This window comes from Marmota monax, unplaced genomic scaffold (assembly GCF_021218885.2).
Source record: "Marmota monax isolate L192 unplaced genomic scaffold, Marmota_monax_Labrador192_F-V1.1 WCK01_AAM20220418_F8-fsc00044, whole genome shotgun sequence".
Classification (NCBI taxonomy): domain Eukaryota; kingdom Metazoa; phylum Chordata; class Mammalia; order Rodentia; family Sciuridae; genus Marmota; species Marmota monax.
In genome coordinates, this window is record NW_026695198.1 from 12,203,229 (window position 1) to 12,226,024 (window position 22,796).

The 22,796-nt window shown below is 38.4% G+C and overlaps 1 protein-coding gene across 2 annotated transcripts in view; it reads left to right on the forward strand.

The window, feature by feature from the left end:
* Fam110b (family with sequence similarity 110 member B) overlaps window positions 1-22,134 on the forward strand; it is a 183,640-nt gene extending 161,506 nt beyond the window's left edge. The window contains exon 5 of one of the 2 annotated variants that reach the window (XR_009225321.1): window positions 22,116-22,134. The gene's annotated coding sequence lies outside the window, so the exon portion shown is untranslated. Of the gene's footprint in view, window positions 1-13,952; window positions 14,130-22,115 lie in introns of those variants that run through there. The other variant, XR_006848269.2, reaches the window with a different exon arrangement.
* The last annotated feature ends 662 nt before the right edge of the window (window positions 22,135-22,796 follow it).

The window sequence follows — 22,796 nt, forward strand, 5'->3', positions numbered from 1 at the left end:
CAAGTCCTCATTTAAACCTTATCACTTTCTCAAGACTCCACTTTCAAATGCCATCCCACTGGTGATGAGGGATTTAAACAGAAGCATTTTGAGTGAATAAAAACACCTTTGTCCCACAGGCAGCTTCCTGGAAAACAGCCCAAGAGTGGAGACAGAGTGTCCTGAGTCATTTACATTATGTCTCCTACCCCAGGCCTAGGGAGGTGAAGGAGCTGTGAGGTCCACCAGTAACAAATGGGATTAAAGAATGTTCTACAGACTGAGGGTTGTGGGGGCTGTGGCTCAGCGTAGAGCACTCCCCTAGCACCTGCAAGGCCCTGGGTTCCATCCTCAGCACCACATAAAAATAAATAAAATAAAGGTATTGTGTCCAACTACAACTAAAGAATAAATATTAAAAAAATAAAAGAATGTTCTAGATCCTAGTGGAAAGTGAACACTTTGGAAGATTGTGAAGTGTTGAGACCAATAGGGTTTTAAGGTTTTCTGTGTGAATGTCTCTCTCCAGATGTGCATGTTTGCATGGGAGGGGTGTGTATGTGTGTGTTGTGTGTATGCACACTTCTATAAAAGTCTTGTTCTAGATTTTAGGGATTTGAAAGTGTGAACAGAGGCGACAGGAGCCTGCCATGTGTTTTTTTTATTTTTGCCACTTCTTATTCATCATAAAGTGTAATAGAAAAAGAAAACAGAAGATATAAAGAAGACAAAGGGAAGGACACTTTGATGTAAAATCCTTGTGCTGAAGTTCCTCGTACTTTCACTCCCAGAGACACTGTTCCTCCTAGACCTCTCACACTATAAGCCAGTCTTCCCCAAGGCTGTTTCTTTCAAATCTCTGGGAAACCTACAAATCTCCACTCACAATCTTAAAGTTACTGGAAATTCACTCACTTATAAAGATTGCCCTATGCACTGTTAATCATCCCAATAATAAATGTCCTTATAGAATAGACTGAGCAAAGGGAGATGCCAGACCTATAATTTAGGGTGATTTCCCAACATTATCAGATAACTGATCAGATAATGGAGAAGATATCAACCCCAGAATTGCCACGTCACCATAAACTTGTGACCACCAGACTGATGTCATCTCCACATACCTTTGCATGCCCAACCTTTCACAAAATTTCCTTTAAAAAGAAGAGTCTGAGATCCTAAAAGAGAGCACTTGCATTTTCCTTCAAGGACATACTTATTTTCCTAAATAAATTTCTGTTTTGGTCTCCATCTGATACAATTTGAAATTCCTTTCTGTGACATTTGTCAAGGACCCCATCATCCTGAGTGAGGTTCTCCCCACCAGGACATCCTTGAATCCTCTCAGGTGACAATGTGGTACATTTTAAGCACACTGATTCATTTCTATCTGCAGACCTTGTAGATAAAATTGATATTTCTGTACATAATACATGAGGTTGCCGGGCACAGTGGTGTGTGCCAGTAATCCCAGAGGCTCAGGAAGCTGAGGCAGGAGGTTCACAAGTTTGAGGCCAGCCTCAGCAACTTAATGAGACTCTCAGTAATTTAGTGAAATCTTGTCTCAAAATAAAAAATAAATAAAATGGTTGGTGATGTAGCTCAGTGATAAAGCACCCCTGGGCTCAATCCCCAGTACCAAAACAAACAAACAAATGAAAACAACAACAACGAAAAACAAACAAACAAACAAAAAAACCCCACAGGATTGTATCCAAACCATGCAAGCAACCTATGGCAGCTGTAGATTTCCTCCATGGACAGTGTCCTATATACCAAAGAGTTACATTCCTGCAAATACAATGAAACTTTTCTCCAAAGAGAACATTGTGTACTTCACAAGTTGCTTCTTTTAAATGACAATAGTTTTTCCATTTGATAAAGAAGAGTGTATTCCTGACCATGCCCAGGTAACACAAGGTGGGACACCCCTGCTTCTTGCTACAGAACACAGGGGAAAGTCTCTTCTATAGGCAAGGTGACTAAGCAAGTGTGAACAGAGATATCTGCCCAGAAATTTTAGGGGCATTCATGGCAGAGAGGACAGGCTAAGGATACTTTCATAACTAACAGTCTAGCCAGTTCCAGTAACCATCCTAGCACAGATTTTTAATTTTGTTTTTGTCTTTTGATTGACAAGTGCTCAGGGTATGTGAGCCTCTGACAGCTATTCTTCTCTTTCAAAACAAATGCCTAAATGCTTTGTCAAGCAAAGATGTTGCTGATTGGGTCGGATGGCTCTGAGTGTGACAACATCCAGGCGTACCCAACAGAATGGATACAGCCAGCTACAGAGGATACCAGGCTCCTTGCCCGTGAGCTCTGTCTGCACAGCCAGTAAAAGGGAGGTACAAATAAGAAGCCTGCATACCAATGTCCTTTTCTCATCAAATATTTCTGTTCCATTTCTTATGAGGAAATCAGAAACTGCCTGTTGTCAACCACATTAATTTCAGATATTCCTCTACAACCTCAGAAATCATGCTGTGGACACTGTTGGCTTTGTCTGTATAGTACCCACCGCCCTCCTCTCCTGGAAACAACACCCCTAATTTCCTTGAGGTACTGAGGCTACCCCCCCACCACTTCCTCTCATGCTGTCCAGCTCTCTCTGGCTCCACCACTGGCTGAGGGTGGGCCTGTGACTCAGACAGGGACAATTATAGTGACCCTCTTCCGGGGCCATATGCCTGATCAGTCCATTCTGAGAGGAGCTGGGGAGAAGGTTTATTCAAACAAGTGGTGGGAAGTGATCTGGAGCTCCCAGGGCCACCAGAGTGCAGTCATGCAGGATGAGGCCCACTGTCCACTCACGGTCATTTGTTCAACTTTCAGTTCTATAAGAAAAAAAAAATCTTCCCCTACCTTTTTCATTAGTCAATTTGAATTAGTCAATTTGAATTGTTTTTCTGTCATTTTCAACAACAACAAAATATCCTACCTGAAGCCCTACCTGCAGTCAGAGTCTGTTAAAGACAATGGATAACTGGGCAGAACTAACCTATTTCTTAGATTCATGTCCTCCTTGGAACTTTGTTCAACAAAGATTTCATTGGTGGCTTCATCAGGGCTCAAGGAAACCTATCAACAGAAGTATTAAGAACCTTTTGGACAAAGACCACCCACTTAGCCACTCTCAGTCAAGGTCTCCCTCCACCACGAGGCTAATTGCCCTCCATAAACTATGTGCACTTTAAAACATAAGCTATTTTATTTTTACTATGCAAGTAAAGCATGGTAGTTACTTAAAAACTAGGGGGAAAACTGATGATAAAAATAAAACAATGTGTTTTCTCCTTAATTCTCTCTTGTATGCACAGGTGAAGAGGTTGCTCATTATTGTCCATCTGTCCATTGCACTATAGATTCACAATCAGGGCTCTGTCTCCTTTATTATCATAATTGCAAGTCCTAGCACTGCACTTGCCTCATAATGGGCATAGAATCAGTAAAAAGATAGAATGAGTGAATTAATTAATTAATTAATGCACCATGATGAAATACTTCCAAAGTCCCCTTGAAAATCATATTCCTAAGACATTCAGAGATTGTTGAGACTACTCTCAGGTAAAGACAAAAATCTACTGATTCCTATGTGCCTGCTCAGCTACACTATGTTGGGCACACCTCATGCTAGATATGAGAAGTTCACGTTCTGAACAGCAGCTGGCTTTGAGGTCTGACCTGCATTTTGCTCATGGCTCACAGATTTACTAGTCTCTGAGCTTCAGTAAATATTAGAAGCAATTACGTCATATACTAGGTTCTGTTCCCCAGAGATCTCCGACCTTGATTCTTTTACCCACCCAAGGAACCAAAGCTTGACTGAGTGGTGACTTCCATAGTCCTCATCCTGGGACCAAGAAGCATCCTGAGTGTGAACTTGAACTCAGTGAACTTGAGCCTTGTCCTGGTCTGGACCTCAAGAAGGACACATTGCACTCTGGATGGAGCATCCTCCAATAAAGCAATCTGATCCGTTTTGAAATCCAGTTTAGAAATTAGGTCCAACAAAAGGAGAATAATATGAGGGATCAAATCTTGGTTTTAGGTTAGAATAAGACACAATTATAGAGTGAATGATGCATTGATCATTCTCATGCAGTTTTTTTTCTGACTGTATCTTGGGAACCATCCTGAAAACAGAACTCCAGAATATTTTAAGAAATGACGCCTCTCTGTGAATGCATACATCATCCCCCACAGTAACTGCTCTGAGGGTAAGCTTCATTTAGATGGATGAACTTCAGCAAGCTTATTGAAAACTATATATCCTTATGGTGATATCATACAGCTGCAGTCATTTCAGAAATATCCTGTCATCTTGGTTTAGGAATATGTAAAGTCCTGTTTATAGCGGGTTGTTTCTCTCTTACTGTCTCATGGATTTATGGTCAACAAAACATCAGTAAAACATATCTAATGTGTTTGGGGTTTATCTTGCCCCTTGCCTAATCAGTTCCAAGTGACAGAGTACAAGGAACAATTTTCAAATATCTGCTTTTATGAGAAGTCTAACCATAATCATTAAAAATTAGGAACAAATATATTCTTCAAGTTTTATATTTGTCAGCTTTTGAAAGTTATCATTTGAACCTAAATTCAAATTCTGGCTCTTGAAATTATTTTTTTGAAACTAAAGCAGAGTTTGAACAATATGTTAGTTTTCTTTTGATATGGTATGAAATGACACCAAAAGCTAAGTTAATAAACACTACATTAAAAAATATATGATATGATATGATACTATGTATACTAGTAGCATTCTATATTAGGCCATATTATATTATTCTAATAGTTGGTATGTTATGCTGCATTAATGAAAATCATCAAATATACTCAGTCTCTAAATAAGAAAATAACAATGGGATCCAGCACTGAATACCTGTGTATTCTTAGGAGCTAAGGATCCCTCAGGCACGATCATTCTTGGCCTTTTTGGAGACCTTGAGAGAGAAGTAGTATGATATACCAGTTAGGATTTTATTAGGGTAAAACTCATGGGTGAGGTTTAAACCCTCCACTGAGAAACACATATTTTTTCTGGCAGGGCCTGTCTGTGATGAGGGGTCAAGGTCATGCGATGTTTCCACCTAGAAAGGCCAAGGTGATTGATGGTATCCCTCCATGAGGACAGAAATATGGGCACAGTGGCCATCAGTTCTGTGAGGACACCTGATGGCAGAGGTAGGTGGTAGGAAGGGTGTTGGAGGGAAGCCCTACACAACAGGCTCACTGAATAAGAAGTAGGCAATACTGATGGTCTCCCCGAGGGACATCACTGTCAGCATCTGCCCCTGGGGTGGGGAATACCTTGCATGGAATCTCTTAGCCCCTAAGCATTCCAGCCTTCTTCTACACGTCTCAGATTTAATACTATCTATGTTCATTTTAAAAAGCCTTCCCTGACACTCTAGTCTACAAGATCTATTTTGGCAGATGTCACACATTTTTAATGACTTACTCTCCTGTTGATTGACTTATCTGTGCCAGTATTCAGTAAGCTCTCTGGAGAGAGAGACCTTGGGGTCTGGCCCCCTGCATACCCAGTGCTTCACCACAGTCCCTAAGACATAGCTTAGAGTTAATAATAAATATCTGCAGAAGGAATAAACTACATAAGTTCCTAAGGCAAAGTCTCTGTCTTATTCACTGTTAAATTAATAGAATTTAGACAACTAATGAATGTGCAAGGAATGATGGGGTTAGAATTTTACATTTTGCCACCAACATGGTGATAATACATTCCGACAAGCATTATCAATGGTTGCTAAAATTCATGAACATATATTTGATGAGGAACAGGGATATTCATGCACCCTCAAAGAATCCTCCCCCACGCTCCAATTGCTAGTTAATTATAAAGGGACGATCAGGAACCTTATCCTGGAGAAACCTGAGGAACGCTACTGTAACCCATAAACTCCATTGGTTAACACTACCAAGGTTGGGACAAATCAACATCAAGTGACTCCTGGGGTGAAGCACAAAAATGGGGCAAACCCAGTGGTGTAGGAACCCTATGATACAGGAAGGGCTCTGTTCCCATATAACAAATGAGGAAGCAGAGTCAGCGAAATCAGATGACTTGTCCAAAATCATTGCTAGAAAGTGTCAGAGCTGAACTTCTAATCTCGACTTCCAGCTCCACCCTAAGTCTGCCTCCACTTCCTGCTGCTTCTCCTGGGGCCTCGAATTCACAAGAAAGAGCTCCACCCAGAGGAGGGAGGTCTAGTGGTGAGTGCAAAAGACTTCCAGACTCAATCTCCAGTCCTGCTTATGGGAACACTGAGAGGGATCCTCACACCCCTGGTCCTCACCTGTAAGTGACAGATGTTGGAATATATCTCTCTGAGCTTCCTGCTGCTTCCATGAGCCTGGAAAGTAAATCTGTCTTATCTAGACCTTGTTTCACAGACTTGGCAACTATTCATTTACAATATGATCTGAAAATTCGCTATGTTTTGATTTACTTCAGAATCAGGATAACTATAATATCTTAGACCTGAGACAAGAACAAAGAAAGGAAAAATCATACCCCATTAAGAAAACCTTCCCATAAAACTCCCAGAATTCCCTAACCTGCCACATACCCAATAGGTCTTTCACTCACTCAATCCTTCATTTAATCTTTTCTTTAAACCAAAATTTCCAAAGTCACATTTCTATTTTTTAAAAAATCTTCACTATATAAAAATTCTTTAGCGATCTGAACCCTATGTCTTTACTGGCTGAACTAAACAATAAAAGAACACTGCCCAGATCCTGAAAAGAGTTTTTGTTTAAATGCCTTTATTCTGCAAATATTTAATGAACACCTACTATGTGCAAGGCATGTTCTGGAACGTTAATAAAGTTTTGTGTAGGACATGAATCAGGGAGGATAGAAGATGGGTAGGCTTTGTGCATGTGGAGATGGAGGTTAGGAGCTGTACAAGTAAGCGCAAGGGCTGGGGATTGTATAAAGAGCCCCTAGTATACAGTCCCATTGCCTGTGTGTGAATTTCACCAGAGGGCCAACATACAGGAAGGTGGCCAAGGGTTAAAGAATTTGAACTCTGCCATGCAGCTATTTAGGATTCCTTGAGTAATAAAACAAACATTTAGAAACTTTTATACTGAGTTGACATGGCTGTGATATCCAAGCATATAATCAGCGAATTTGTCTCACTAAGCAGAGTGGAGATCAAAAGCAAACACACTGGTCTGGACATGAGCTGGCACCCTGGCTAGGCATCAGCAAGCAGCAGCGTCTGCTGGGAGGACAGCTCAGGATATGCTGGGCTGGCCCAGGAAGTGTAGTCTTGGGCACTGCACCGGGATGAGACCACTGAGGCTTAGAAACTGCATGAAGATGGCAGCGTAAGTATGGGGTCCAGGAACGGGATTCTTGATAACCCCTGAATTTCCCTATAGGCCCTTCTACCACGGGCTTGGAAGAGCCCAGGTGTGTTCTGAGGATCTCACCCCAGACAGCCAGCTGCACCAATAACAAGTCGCCCCAGCACCCTAAATCAGATGGAGCTTCATGGGTCAAATATTCAGGATCTGGTGCAATAGTTTGAGGCTCTGACAGGTGATCGGGTGGTCTTGTCCCCACTCAAATCCCCTTGCTCTCTGCTTATCACTATGGGCCAATTTTAGGCCTCCTGGGAGATGATTATGTCCATGGTCTCTTGTCTGCCAACAACAGCAACAGCAACAACAAAATAAAAACAAACAGGAAACAAGCTGATTATTTCCTCAAGACTAGTTGTAACAGCTATATGTAAGGAACAGGAAGGAACCTGAATTTTGGTGGTTTATTCTCAACATGCTCTGAGAGCCAGCCATGTTCCTGCAGCCTGGGAGGGAGGACTGAATGTGGTCCTTGAGGAGCTCACACTTTGTGGGAAGACACACAGGCCAACCAACTTGTGCAATCCAATGGGATGGTCCCTACGAGAAGGTTTACCCATCCTCTACTGCAAGTCTGTTCCCCTTGGCCACTTGAGATACCTGGTGACAATGATGATAGTGTTCATCTATTAAGCTTTATATCATGCCAGAGTCTGAATTAAACACTTTACATCCACTATCTGTTTATTTGCCATCAGAACTGTCTGGCCCAAGTACCTTATTATTCCCTTCAATTTACAGGTGTAAAAGTAAAGATGTAAAATTATCTAAGATCACAGATTTAATAAATGGAAAATCAGCCATGAATGAATAAAATCAGCCAGAATACACCAAATGCCTGATTTCAAAGCCCAAACTCTTAACCCTACCTATCTTATCTTTGATTTAGTACTTTGGGCTTGCTTGTTTAGTGAGGGAGAAAAACTGAAATTTTTGCCTTAATTTAGCAGCTTACAAATGGCGAGCACATAGTAGGTAATTCTGGTAGAACAGATGATAGGTCAACAGATGTCTACTTCCTCCATCTCAGCTTGATTCCAAAGGTGTGAACTTCCCCATGCTATTGATGTGAATGTGGCCGTGTGTCTTTTTCAGGCAATAGAATGAGGGCAGCAGAGCTGATTCACTGGCTCCGATAGCAAGGCAGTGCATGTTTCTGCATGTTGCTCTGTGCATCTGCAAGAGCCATGAAAAGAAACCCGGGCATCCAGTGATCTAAGGAAGATGAAATATGAATGGAGCCAACCTGGACCAATTTCATAGCTGAGCACCAAGCTCAGCAAAACCAACCTGGGTCAGCCAACATCAGCCTAACTAGCAGACATTTGCATAGGAAATAAAAGCTTATTATATGTCCCTGGACCTTTTAAAATTGCAATTGTTTGCTTTGCAGAAATACTGGATTAGCAAAATGTTCAATACATTTTTGATAAATAATGAATCTGTTGCCATGGGAGCACAGAAAAAGGTACCTGACTTGGTAGGTGGGGAAAGAAGGAATCCTTGTAAAGAGCTCCCTTTTGAGTTATTTACATAAGTTTCCCATGAATGGATCCCAAATGCTTAAGCCATTGTATAGCACCTAACAATTAACATCAACTCGATGAATGAATATCAAAAAATTAGATTAATGTGGAGCAATGTGTTTGAACTACAAAATACTTTTTAATTTAAAGTATTAAATGTATTAATGCTAAAAACTAACAACTTGAAAGCCTTAATGTCCCTCAAATTTTATAATTCAATATCTCAAGTCTGAAACTACAGCCCTCCTTTTGTCCCTAGATAACCATTGATCTTATTGATTTTAGCCCATGCTAAAAATGCAGTCCTTCTTTTCTTTCTCTTTCAAAACGTGGATGTTCACTCAGTACAGCATACAGCTCTCCTTTGCTGCAGCAGCTCAAAGAAGAAGCGACAAAATTCCATGAGAGACAATTCGCTTAGGATTGCCATTAGGAAAGCAAGCCAGAGGTACCGGCAGACTTCCAAGAAAGAGTGTTCTCAAAAGACACTAGCTGGATTTTTGCAAATGCAAGAGGTTTAAATAAACATCTCTATTTTTGCATGCTTATCAAGACTAAACCTCTGAACCTGTCACATGCACAAAGATCTAAAGCAAGAGAATAAGACAGAAATAGCTCATGAATAAAAATTATATTTATCTGTAAATGCCCCCCTTGCTACTAGTAGCTTCCCACAGAAAAAGGACAGACAATATTTTGAATGTATCAGTCAAAACCTTCAGCATAGTGGATAATACGTAGAACAAAGTAAATTGTATGTGATATGCCCTTAACATACACAAATCTTAAAAAAATAGGTTTGTATGTTGTTGAATACCTAGAGGTATGGACTTTATTTCTAAAGAATACATTTCTATTTGATTTCCATGAATATTTGATGTAAACATATTCCTGGATTTTCGATTTGTCTGCTGCATAAGCAGGTGGCTAATAGTATAATAACATGAAACTTATTAAAACATCTGAATCCTGGGCCATTTGGTTTATCTTGAATAGCAAGTTGAGTATTAAAATATTTTAAATTAAAGTGCATAACTCTTGCCACTTTGATTAGATGCTTAAATTCTGTTCCCAGATTAACTAATGAAATCACAAATCATGGAAGTTCAGAAATAAGGATGACAGGGACTCTTAAAAAACTAATTTATTCTTAAAGATGAAAAAAGTGTTATGCCAACCCCTTCTACCCTGATTATTTATATAACACACATTATAAAGAAATCTTGTTTTTCTCTATGCCTCTAAAAATGTACTAATTTCACTGTGTATTAAATAGGTTTGCCTGTTGCTTCCAAAAATCTGGGTATGTACAAATTCTATGGGTCTTGCTTACTTTGATGAGTGGATATTCTCTTTCTGTTCTTCTATCTTTTTATTAATTCATTTCTTCCAATGGCTTCCCACTTTGTCTGACAAAGATACTGCAGGTTAATGTCCTGTTACCTTCAGTGACTTTTCCTCAGGTGATGCTACACTCTACTTGCTCCCTCGGACAGGCTCAGTATGAATCTGGAAACTCCTCTCCCTGCTTAAGGACTTGGCTCCTGCTGTGATTGGCCAGAATGTCCTCTTCTACAGGCTCGTGTCTGCTGAGGAATCCCTAATGTTAAAAGCACCATCAAGTGAGCAAGCCCCCTTCCTTTGAGACCCTATTCTCCTCAGCTACCTTGTCTTATTTTCTCTGTCCAAAGCCAAACTTGGGTGAATGGCTACCTTCGCTGCTTTTGCTTTCTGTCCCTTGTACTTCCCAATGCAATAAAATCAACTTCTAATACTTTGAGATCACTGAATATACCCATGTCAGGGTACCAATGGCGCCCTCCTTGCCAGATGCAATGGGCATTTGTAGCCCCCTCATCTTCCTCCACTGGTAGCAGCATTTAGTATCCAAATATTTCTTGCTTCCTGGACCACCTTACTCCTTGCTTGCATTGGTTGGCTCCACATTCTCCTGCTTCACTGGCCACTCCTTCTCAGAGTTCTTTGCCCTCTCCTACCAAACCTCCAGAAATGGTGGTGTGCTTCAAAGCTTTCTTTGGAGCTCATTTTTTACTTTTTTTTTCTTTTTTTTGTATATTATCATTCAGCCTCATCTATATGCTGATGTCTTACAGATTTGTATCTTCCCCTCTAACATCTCATCCAGCCTATAGACTTCAAAACCCCTCTCTTTTTGTTATCTCAACTTGTTAAACTGAAAAACAAAAATGCAACACACTAACAATAGCAAGTCAAGAATTCTGGATTTAATATCCCAATATATTCCTCCACCCTTGCCCAGATCCCTGGTTTTTCTTATCTCAGTAGTTGGTATGGCCATTCACCTTGCAATTTAAGTCCCATTTTAGAAATTTTCTGTTCCTTTCTTTTCACTATTTCTACTTCAGATCACTAAATCAGTCTCAGTAATTTTACTTTCAAAATGTTTAACACATCTGTTTATTTCTCTTCACCCCCACAGTTACCACCCTCCACAAGACCAAGTGTGTTCCCTAGGCCAGCAGCATCCGTGTTACCTGGAAAATTGATAAAAATACAAATTCTGAAAACCTCCGTAATTCTGGGGGCAGAGATCAATAATCTGTGTTTTAACAAAGACTCCTGGTGATTCTGGTGAAGCCCAGGAGACTAATCTTCATTCATTCCTGAATCTTACTATCCCACGAATGAAAATCGTCTAATGGCTACAACTTGCGCTCCTTTGAAAAATCACAGCACATTACATTCCACATGTTCTGGTCCCTTCCGACATCTCTGATAATATTTCACAGTTCATCATCTATCCACCCCAGTGTTCCAGTCTCATAGGCCTTTGCTGGTCCTTGCAAATGTCAAACTTATATCTACTTCTGTGCCTTACATTAAATGTTCATGATTCCTGAAATTCTTTTTGCCAAATCCTCCCATATAAGACTACTTCTTGTCATTCAGCTTTCAGCTGAAATGATAAGTTCACTAGGCATTTCCCCTGACCTCCATATCTGTACCCCATAACATTTTCTGTTGTATAATCCTGTTATTTTGTTCTTAGCATTTATCACAACTTGAAATTATATTATTTATTGGTTTACTTGGTTGGTTGTCTCTCCCAGTAGAATTTAAGCTTTCAGCAGAGGAAGGACTTTATCCGTCTCTTTCATTATTCTCTTGCCAGTGCCTGGAACAGCACCTGACACATATCTATTTGTTGCCTGAATGAAGACCTGGGGTTCTATGCTAACTTACACCCATCTCTTTGATTTGTGCAAATGTGTAAATTCTCCCTCTGCCTCATATTTTAGCAGGCATTAAATGTTTTATTATGTTATACTAAATGACTATCAGAAAAGGTGTTTTTAAAAAGGAGGAAGGAGAGATGAAGAAGAAGAGAATAAAGGAGAGAATAAGAAATACAGAAAATAGAAAAGGAGAAAGAGAAGGACCACATGTGATCATACAAGCCAGAAATAATCATATTTCTTGTATTATTACATTTTATATAAAAACGTCCCTTCCTTACTCTTAAAAATGAAGTTATATTGAACTCTTAAAAATCCTAATTTCATGGATATTTTATAACCATCTTTCCATTTGTATCCATTCAGGTTCTTATTTGCAAACAACAGAAGTTGACTCTGGTTGAAATTAGCAGATAAGAAATTTATTCAAAGGATGTGGAGAGAAGGAGAATCAAGGTTCAAGCTTCTCAGCCCAAAATAGCACCCGAAAATGATACCCCAGAATTGGAAACTATGAATATAGCTATTGCCACTCCTGTAACCCATCACCAGAATGGATTTTTTTGCATCACTAAGTTTCAATTCCATACATGAGTGACAAGGCCTCTATTATGTGCACACACCTCTGCTGCAAGCAACTATCTGACATTTTCAGCTTTTATACTTGAAACTAAGTTGGGCCACATAAGATAAAGCACTTCACAAATGCAGTTCCTCAGATATGCTGCATGACCTAAAAGACAAATTTATACCACAGCTCACTACTTAAACACACACACACACACACACACACAGAGAGAGAGAGAGCAATTAAAATATAATGTATAATTCAGTTAACCCTCTTACAATTGAAAATATGCTCACTACTTCCCCAGAATCAACCCAAATTGTCATTAGTTACAATAGCCATCATGGTCCATAATTCAAAATGATCTCCATGTCTTTCTTTAGGGCTGTCCTAATCCTGTCTTTTTATTCTGCAACCTCTGGTCTAATGGCTCCACTAATGGTTAATAACATGAATATGTACACATATGTACATAGACCTATGTACATAAATACATACAAATGGATAAAGGGAGAAGAAAAAAAATAAATATGCATGAAATGCAAGAAATAAAATGCAGTTACATGTCACTTCTCATTCCTCCACCATCCAGTCTTTTTATTTTCAAGTGGCATTTTGTGGAGTAAAGGGAACCTTTGTTTCTAAGGGCCATGTTCTCTTGGTACTTCTTTATAGGTTTTGTGTAGTTTATCAGGAACCAGTATATATCTCCTTTCTACCTCTATCATTTTTCAGCAATATTATTTTGCCTAGTTTTTGCAATATTATTTTGACCACTCCAGGAAACAACATAACCCTATTTTCTTATCTGTTTGCCTAGAGAATAGAGTTGGAAATAGCCAGGTAGCCCTCTTAACAGGACCAGTGACATAATATGTAAAACAAAAATGGAGGACCCTTGTTTAAAATGTACAAAGAATTTCAAGATGGCAAGAATGGAGCGTTAAACCAAGCTTAGAACCCTTCTAATCCTGGAGCCCTGTTGAGCTGGCTCTGAGTATTAGTTTTGAATTGAGTGTGACTGGTGAAAGTATTTTGCATCCTATAGATTTTATTGCTGAATGAATATATATTCCATTCTCCAAGGTCATCTTCCAGTGTGCCATTCACACTCCCCTATCAAGAAGTCAGATCTGTTTCTTCCCCTTAAACCCTGAGAAAACATCTGTCATTGCTTTGAACAACATATGCTTCTTTCTATCTCCCCTTCTGCTCTGCAATCCTCACTTCACACACTTTGGGACCTCTGCGCTGTCAAGTAAGAAGTCCGCTTACCCTGAAATTGCTGTGTTGGAAAGATCATGTGAAGAGACTGCAGATGTTACTGCTTCCAGCTGTTCTGGTTGTCCCAGAAGAGCCATCTTGTGAATATAGAAGCCATGGAGATGACCCAGCTTCAGCTATAAACTGACTACAATCTCATGAGAAAAAACAAACTAGATCACTTGGTACACTCAAGTTTCTTATTTCAAATAAATCATGACAGATAATAAATTATAATTACTGTTTTAAGCCCTTAAGTGTTGTTTTTTCTAGAGCAATAGATAACCAAGTCAGGTTCCTTGAGCAATAACATCTCCAACTAGCAGAACCCAAGTCTTGGGTGTGGGAAACAGTAAGTTATGCAACAGGATCATTAAGTATAATAGTGAAAGATCCCATTCTCCCTTATATCCATTGGTTCCCAAACCATTTTAATTCTATTTATGGGGAGGGGAGGAAGCACCATACAGTGGGGATGGTTTCAGATGGAATACTGGATCCAATAAATTACCACCATAAATTTGCAAGTGTGGTTTTCTAGTTAAAGCTGTAACTGAAATGTCAATACAGAGAGTGACCAAGTTGTTTATCATCCAAAACAGGACACTTTAAGAGAAAAAAAAAGGAGCATATCCAATAATTACACTAAAACAAGAGGCATAAATTAAGGCTATCCTAGGTATACCAAGATACTTAGTCATCCTATCAATACAATGCTTAAGGGTAATGGAATATATAGTAAGACCATTGAGTCTCGTGAACACCAATCATCGTCTTACATCTATTGGTGTAGAGAAAGTTTATTGGCCAAAATAATAACATATTGTGGGATAACATGACAAAGAATCAAATATTCAGCAAATCTGTGATCCTTATTGGCACAATCAGGGCATAAAAAGCAACTTCTAATACATAGTAACTGTGGATATTCCACTGGGGACAAATTGCTACACTTCTAGGAGGAAAACACCAACCAACACTGACCAGACAGACTGGACCACTCAAGAGGTGGCCCTTTATTGAGTCTCACAGCAACCACTGCCACTGCTGTTTAGCAGCCAGATAACCATAGTGTTCAGTAAATGATGGCTCGTAATTACAATTTCAATATCTGTTAGGGTAAGCTCCTACCTTTCTTTTATGTAAACATTCTCCACCTACTGAGTATTTGTTATTTTAAATGAACTTTAGAATTCTTTTCCAATTTCCAAAAATCCCCTAAGGGATTCTGATTAAAATTCCATTATGTTTAGAAATTAGTTTGGGACTTAATAAGGGCTACAAGGGAAAGGTCCATACTTAGACATGCAAAGTAGTAAAGATCATCTTGGAACAATTCCCCACTGGCTTATTTCATATTCAACATATTTAAAGGCGGCAGAATAGGTCCCTGTGCAAGCATTTTGAAGTTGATGATTTTCAAATATCGCAAGGAATTTTAAAAAAAGCCAGTTTTCTTCAATGGCTTGTGGTATTTGCTCATAGAAATAATTCTAAAAAGAATCTATTATAATAATCTATTGTTACATAAAAGAATTAGGTATTTCAATGTGTCAAACACATTCAAGCCTGGAAAATATAATCAAATCTATGGACTTTGGAGCATTCTAGAAAAAAAAATCTTCAAAAGATTCCCTTTGAAATATGCCTTATATTCTAAATGTGTTGCTTTTCTGCTGAGCCAGCTATATTGACATGGCCACAATTCCTTTTCTGATGGAAGAACTGATATGCAACATTTTTCTGCTTAACAAAAGAAGTAAAATGTAAACAAAAGATTTTCACCATTGATTTTTTTTTTTTTTTTGCAGAGTGGAAGGAAATGATATTTTTTTTAAAAAAAATACAAAGTCCTTGAACATCAAAAATTACTAATAATTACAGATACATGAAGACTCAGTCTTTCTTGCTTACTCTCTTAGGGTAACTTAACTTCATAATTAGGTGAATTTATAGATCTTATTATTATATTATCATTTAGAATAGTTAATATTAAAATTAATGGTTCTTGCTTTCCCATCTTAGAAATCACTGATGCTAAACTAAGCAATGAACAAATGCACACAAGTGTATTTGTGTATATGGGATTTGCTATATCTGCCTTTATTGGTATAAAAAATTATACCAAAAAATTTACTGTGTAGGCCTTTATCCCTGTGAGTCCTTGAGCCTCTTGAGAAATAATCATTCTTGAACTTCAACTATAAGGAGATAATAGCCCAGAAGTAAAAGTTAACAAACAAGGTTTAAGATTATATGGCTATATAAATATTAAAACAGAAACATCTAATTTAAAAACAAAATTCTCTAATATTTGTTGAACAGAAGACGTGTAGTGAAACACACTGTTCCCTTTCATTTAACATTTTATTGAGGTACATCATATATTCAGTAAGGTCCATATATCTTGCTTTATGAATTGTAATATTTGTGTGCACCATGAATACCCTCTCCAGCTCAAGTGGCAAGCTATTTCCAGCAAGCCAGACAGCTTTCTCTCGCTCCTTCTAGCCAATATCCTCCCAACCAAAGACCACCACTGTTCATTTCTATCACTATTGATTAGTTTTGCCTGCTGTTGAACTTCTGCTCAGTGAAACACTAATATAGTACATGCATTTTTCTGATTAGCTTATTTCACTCAACACTGTGAGATTCATCCATGTATTGCCTGTAACACCATTTCATTTCTACAATTGAAGACAGTAAAAAAAAATGAATTTCGAGAAAAATAAAGACACAGTTAAAATGTGATAGTTAAGCATTTGTCTAAATTCTAGATCCCCAAGTGAAAAACATTATTTCCTTTCTGTACACAGTTCTCATATTCCCAGAATGTTCCTACATAGACCCTCCTGAGTTTCAAACCAGACAGGTTGGATACATAAGAGTAAGGAAGAGAGGCTACAGTACAGGTCCTCCTACAGAACTAGAACAATGAAACAAATTTGCAAAAGTTATAAAAATATCAATGTCATTGCTGGCTGCAGTATGGGGAATGAGCCAACTAAACACAATTAGTTGATTATAAATTGATACTCTATTTCTTGAGAACAATTTGTCATACAAACTAAGACTTTAAGCATCTTTATACTCTAGTTCAGTAATCTCATGTCCAGGGATTTATTTTAAGGAATTAATAATGAAGACAATTATATACAAAAAATCTATTATCACATTTTTATAATAGCAAAAAATTTAAAAATCTGTAACTAGAGAATTGTTTAATGAATACTATATAACCACATGACAGAATTTGATATATCAATTTTTAAATTATTTTTAAAAGAATACTTAATAGCATGAGAAAATCATATAAAATAATTGCAGGAGGAACCGATGAACAACTAACTGTAGCAGATGTCATAAACTGTTCTCTGTCTGACTTGCATAAAAGTTCATCTTCCGGGGTCACTGATGATCTTTCTGCAGAACACAGTGTGATCCCCTGTGTTTGTGCTGATCAAATCCAGTAAACAGAAAGTGGCAATTTATCTGGTCCCACAGGGTCCCATGCAGGGTACCAATGAGCCAGGAGGTAAACTTTAGAAATACAGAGAGGCCTGCCACATTGCAAAATTTTGAGAGCTGTAGTGGTTTGGATAAGCCATGATAAAGGTCAAGATATTTTATCTCATATTATTGCCACTTGGATATGGAGGCAATGTGTACCACCCTTGGAACTACTGCTCCAATCCACTTATCAGATGACTTGGACATCTGCCTATTGTAAGTGGGGTTCACATAAGGGAGCTCTCTTATCTAGATCTGTGACCTACTACTCCAGCCATATGTCCCAGCAAACCCAACAGTGCTGAAGTATCTGTTGTGTGAGAGTGCCCAAATGAAGAGTTGCAGCCCTGGCGCTCTGAAGTAAGGCCCTCCCTTCTGCAGCAAAACACTAGGGGGATGGCAGCTTCCATGGGTTGGCTACTGGGCCCTAAGAGAGACTGAGCATTGGTGATGGAATGTGAAATGACAGTGTGACCCATGTGCCCATCATGTAGCTCACAGTTAGTCACAAAAGCTGGGAGCATTCTCTAGTGTTATGGAAATAGTCCGATGGGGGTTCTTTTCAGAGGAGTCCAGAGACACAAGGGAGATACATAAATATACTGCCTCTTTTAGCTCATGCCTGCAACCTGAGGACTGGGGTAGGGCAGGAAAAAAACCTAAGGTTTGTCCTGGATTGGCTCAATATATTTGTGTGAACTGAAAATGAATGACTGCTAACTTTGACAAATGGCAGCATTCACGTAACCCACTTTATCAAAACATGTCATTTACGTCCAAGGAGTGATTTTTGTATACAGACTAGGTTCAAAGATAGGAGTGTAGCTCACACATTGCTGGTGGGACTGCAAATTGGTGCAAACACTTTGGAAAGCAGTATGGAGATGCCCTAGAAAACCTGGAATGGAACCAGCACATTTGACCCAGTTATGCCACTCCTCGCTATATCCCAAAGGACTTAAAATCAGCATACTATAAGTGACACAGACACAGCAATGTTTACAGCAGCTCAATTCATGATAGCTAAACTATGGAACCAACCTAGGTGTGCCCTTCAACAGATGAATGGATAAAGAAAATGTGGTATATATACACAATGGAATATTACTCAGCATTAAAAGAACGAAATTATGATATTTATCAGTAAAAGAATGGAACTGGAGACTATCATGCTAAGTGAAATAAACCAATCCCAAAACACCAAAGGCTAAATGTTCTCTCTGATATGCAGATGCTGACTCACAATAGGCAGGGGTTGGGGGAAGGTTGGCCAGATTGAACAGGGTAGAGTGGGAAGAAGGGAGTGGGAGTGGGAATGACAAAGACAGCAGAATGAATCAGACATAACTTTCCTATGTTCATATATGAATAAATGACTAGTATAACTCCACATCATATACAGCCATAAAAATCAAGTTATACTCCAAGTACGTATGATATGTCTAAATACATTCTACTGTCATGTATAACTAAAAAGAACAAATGAAAAATTTTTAAAATAAAAGATAAGAGTGTAGGCTAGTCTCTCAAAATTGTATGCTTCACAGGAAAATGACATCATTTTATGATTCAATACAATAAAGTATGTCTTTATTTGTTATAGTCAGTTTATTTGACTGGAATTAATGCATAAAACTTATAATTTAGCTAGTAAACTATCACTAAAATTCTCACATCAATTTTTTTTTTTTTTTTTGGTACTGGGGATTGAACCTAGGGGCACTTAACCACCAAGCCACATCCTCAGCCCTTTTTAATATTTTATTTAGTTAGAGACAGGGTCTCACTGAGTTACTTAGGGCCTCACTAAGTTGCTGAGGTTGGTTTTAAACTCACGATCCTCCTGCCTCAGCCTCCCAAGCCATTGGGATGATAGGCATGTGCCACGGTGCAAGGTTTCAAGTCAATTTTTAATGAACTTCAATATATTGTATGTGTGCATATTGGAATATATGGAATATGTGTGTGTGTTTATTCTTGATAATTTTCTGTAATAGGATAAAGGTTAATATGTATAGTATAAGACACATAATTCACTGTCCATCTATGTATGTGTGTTGACCTAACATTGTATATATAATACTACTTTTTTCTGGTATATTTTAGCTCTGCCAGGAAATATTTTGGAGACACATTTGTTTTTGTCCTTAATCAGAGATGTTCTGACTTTAGGTACTCATGCGGTTCAAGATAGTTTGTTTGCATTCAGTGACCAAAAGAGAAAGGTGGCCTTGTGACTGAATTCTGCTGTGCTAGAGGCTGTTCTCAACATACATAATTTGAATTTTTCATTTACACAGCTGGTTCTGTTTACTCTGAGGTATTATTACAAAAAAAAAAGATGCAAGAAGCACATGTGTTACACCAAGCTCAAGGCTCTTTAAACATTTTATCTTTTAAATCTTGAACTACAGTTGACCTCTTCAAAGTTCAGGTCTGTACTTACTCCTAGAATTAAAATTCTTGTTTTTACAAAGGAAGTCACAGAAGAAAATCACTGAGAATAAAATTTGTCTCCCAAAGTCTGCTAAATAATTTTAAGTGGAACTAAAGTAGTTGGTATAATTTCCCTAAGTAATTCTAAAAAGGTATGTTAAATACACAAGTAAAATAATTACATACTTGCTAGATTTCTATTTGTTTCAACAATAATTCATGTTGGTTCTAACTCTTATCCAGGCTCCTGATTCGACAAGTAAAACAAAAGGGCTCTTTGAGTTTTTTCCTGTCTTTTAATATTAAGAGCCTTATCTTTGAATATTTAGCCTTATGTTCTTCTGGGAATGGCTCTTAAAAATAGTATCCATTATGAAGCTGTTATAGGAAGAAATATTGTGATGGAACCATAAAAAGATAACACTGAATTCATCCTGTGGAGTAGTTCATATTAATCTCAAGACTAAAAGCCACTGAAAAGTGGGATGTTCTGAGGTAATATATCACCTCTGTGGGTTTATTTTAATCTATATTCATTTTAGAAAAATGAGGTGCATTGTTTATAAAACTACTCTTTCTACCCCTGAAGCAGAGTTGATTACCCATGGAAACAACAGAACATAGAACTTCAGCAACTTTAGTTACGTGCATCAACATTAAATGCGGTAAAGGATTTTTTCCCTTCCCACCGTAGTCATTCTTATTTGTCTACTTGTCACATCCTAGTTTGGGGGGATGGGGAAAGGAAGAAAAAGGACGATGATTTGTGTCAGGGGAATGGCAGGACTAAGAACATGAAGGCAGAAGAGCATGGAGCATATACTCGCTTTGGTTTGATGGCCCAGGAGCTTGGGATTGGCTGAGGTTTAGTTACTTAGTTACAAGGGCATATTTACAAGTTGCTAAAACAGAGGCCACTTTGGGCCAAACATTACCACTCAAGTACAGAGGCTGATTTAGACCAAATTTACTTCAGTTTAACAAGAGAAAGGACTTTGCTTTGTAGGCAATAGAGGGGGGTTATTGAAAGAATATACTTTTAAATAGGCCTTTTGTATAAATAATGACAAGTTGAAGAAGATTATTCTAATATCCATTTGCTCTTTTCTTCAACAAATATGCAACATGTGCATCCTAAATGAGAGTGTCACAAGGAGATCTTTGCATGGTCTTCTCTCTAACTCCAATGAGACCACACAGGGTAAGTGTGAGAAGCAAGATAATGAGGGTAGTAAGGAACCATTTTCAGCCATCCAGAGGTAAAATTAAGCTAAGGTAGTAACCGTAGGAGGGAATGGAGTATAGCTGGGCTCAGTTTGAGATATAAACCCTTGGAAAATTGACAGAAATTGATAAATTATTTCATGTGAAAGAGATAGAAGGACTCTTTTTTTAAAAGTCCTCAATAATTTGGAAAGTTGGAGATGCCATTAACATGAACAGCTGTACAATGGGTGCAGGTTCTAAGGAGGTAAGATTGAGATAAACTGTTTGGAGGTCTTATGAGATAAACAAGAGGGTCTAGAGTGAGAGCAGGAAATCATTGCTGTGTTATAGCAGTGTGGCCATCCAATTTATCATCCAAACAGGACAGTTTGGAGATTGGACAGAACACTGTTAAGAACAGCACCAGGACTACAACTATAAATGGTAGCTGTCTCAGGATGAGTGGTGACCCTAAGCTGTAATCACCCATGTCATATCATAATTGTCTTTGTTAAGACAGTACAAAATAGTTAAGAGAGGACAGAGAAGGGAGGGGGCAGAGCATGCATGGCCATAGCCACCCATGAGATAATCCATTCCACAGTGGGTCAGGAGACATTGTGTTAGGTTACATGCTAGTAAGCTTTCCAAAGATGGATAAGAGGCTCTGGGAAATCCTGAGTTAAATGAGCCATTTATTTTTTTAAAAATGTATTTTGTTTTGTTATTGTTTTGCCACTCACAAAAAAGCATAGAGCAGAAGAAGAGAAAAATAGGTAAGTATAGTGCCTCTTTTCATTTTTTATTTTTACGTCAAGTGTACATTAGAGGTGGGTTCTTGGCGCAGCATTGAGGGCACGTAGATGGGACAGGCCAAATGTGGAAATGCCTGGACTGGACACACTTTTTTTATTATTATTATTTTTAATTTTTGGTACTGGGGATTGAACTCAGGGGCACTCAACCACTTAGTCACATCCCCAACACTTTTTCGTATTTTACTTACAGACAGGATCTCACTGAGTTGCTTAGCACCTTGCTTTTGCTGAGGCTGCCTTTGAACTCCCCGTCCTCCTGCCTCAGCCTCTGGAGCCACTGGGATTATGGAAGCGTGCCACCACACCCAGCTGGACATGCTTTTAATATGACAGGTATGACCTGCAGAGGAGGAACTGTGCTCATTGAATATTAAGGATCCATAAGAATATGCTCATTCCTGGGAATCACTCATCTCATCCTTGAGTCTCATTTGCCAGATATGTGTTAGAAGAGATGTTAAGAGATGTTAAGTGAGGGAGGTGCTGAAAGAAATAGCATGTCTAGAAAGTATCGATTGAGACATAACAGATGTTAAACGAAAGGAAGGTTCTTTTGATTTTAATCCTTTAAAAATGAAGTCTTTTTGGAAAGTCTTACCATGATACATTGGAGCTGGGTCATACTAATTCACAACAGCTGATTGTTAAGTTTCATAATTTTTTAAATTTATTGGTATACATGGCCTTTACTAAAAATGACCTATTATTACACAATATTACCTTGTTGTATTATACTAAAATGTGTAAATATTTAAAAGTCAACAATTTATAATGCCTTTAATTTATTTTACTGTACTACATGCTAGAGATGTTCTTTAGTTTTATTTGTTTCCCCATGGTAGAAATACTACACAATGGTGGCTCTTATACA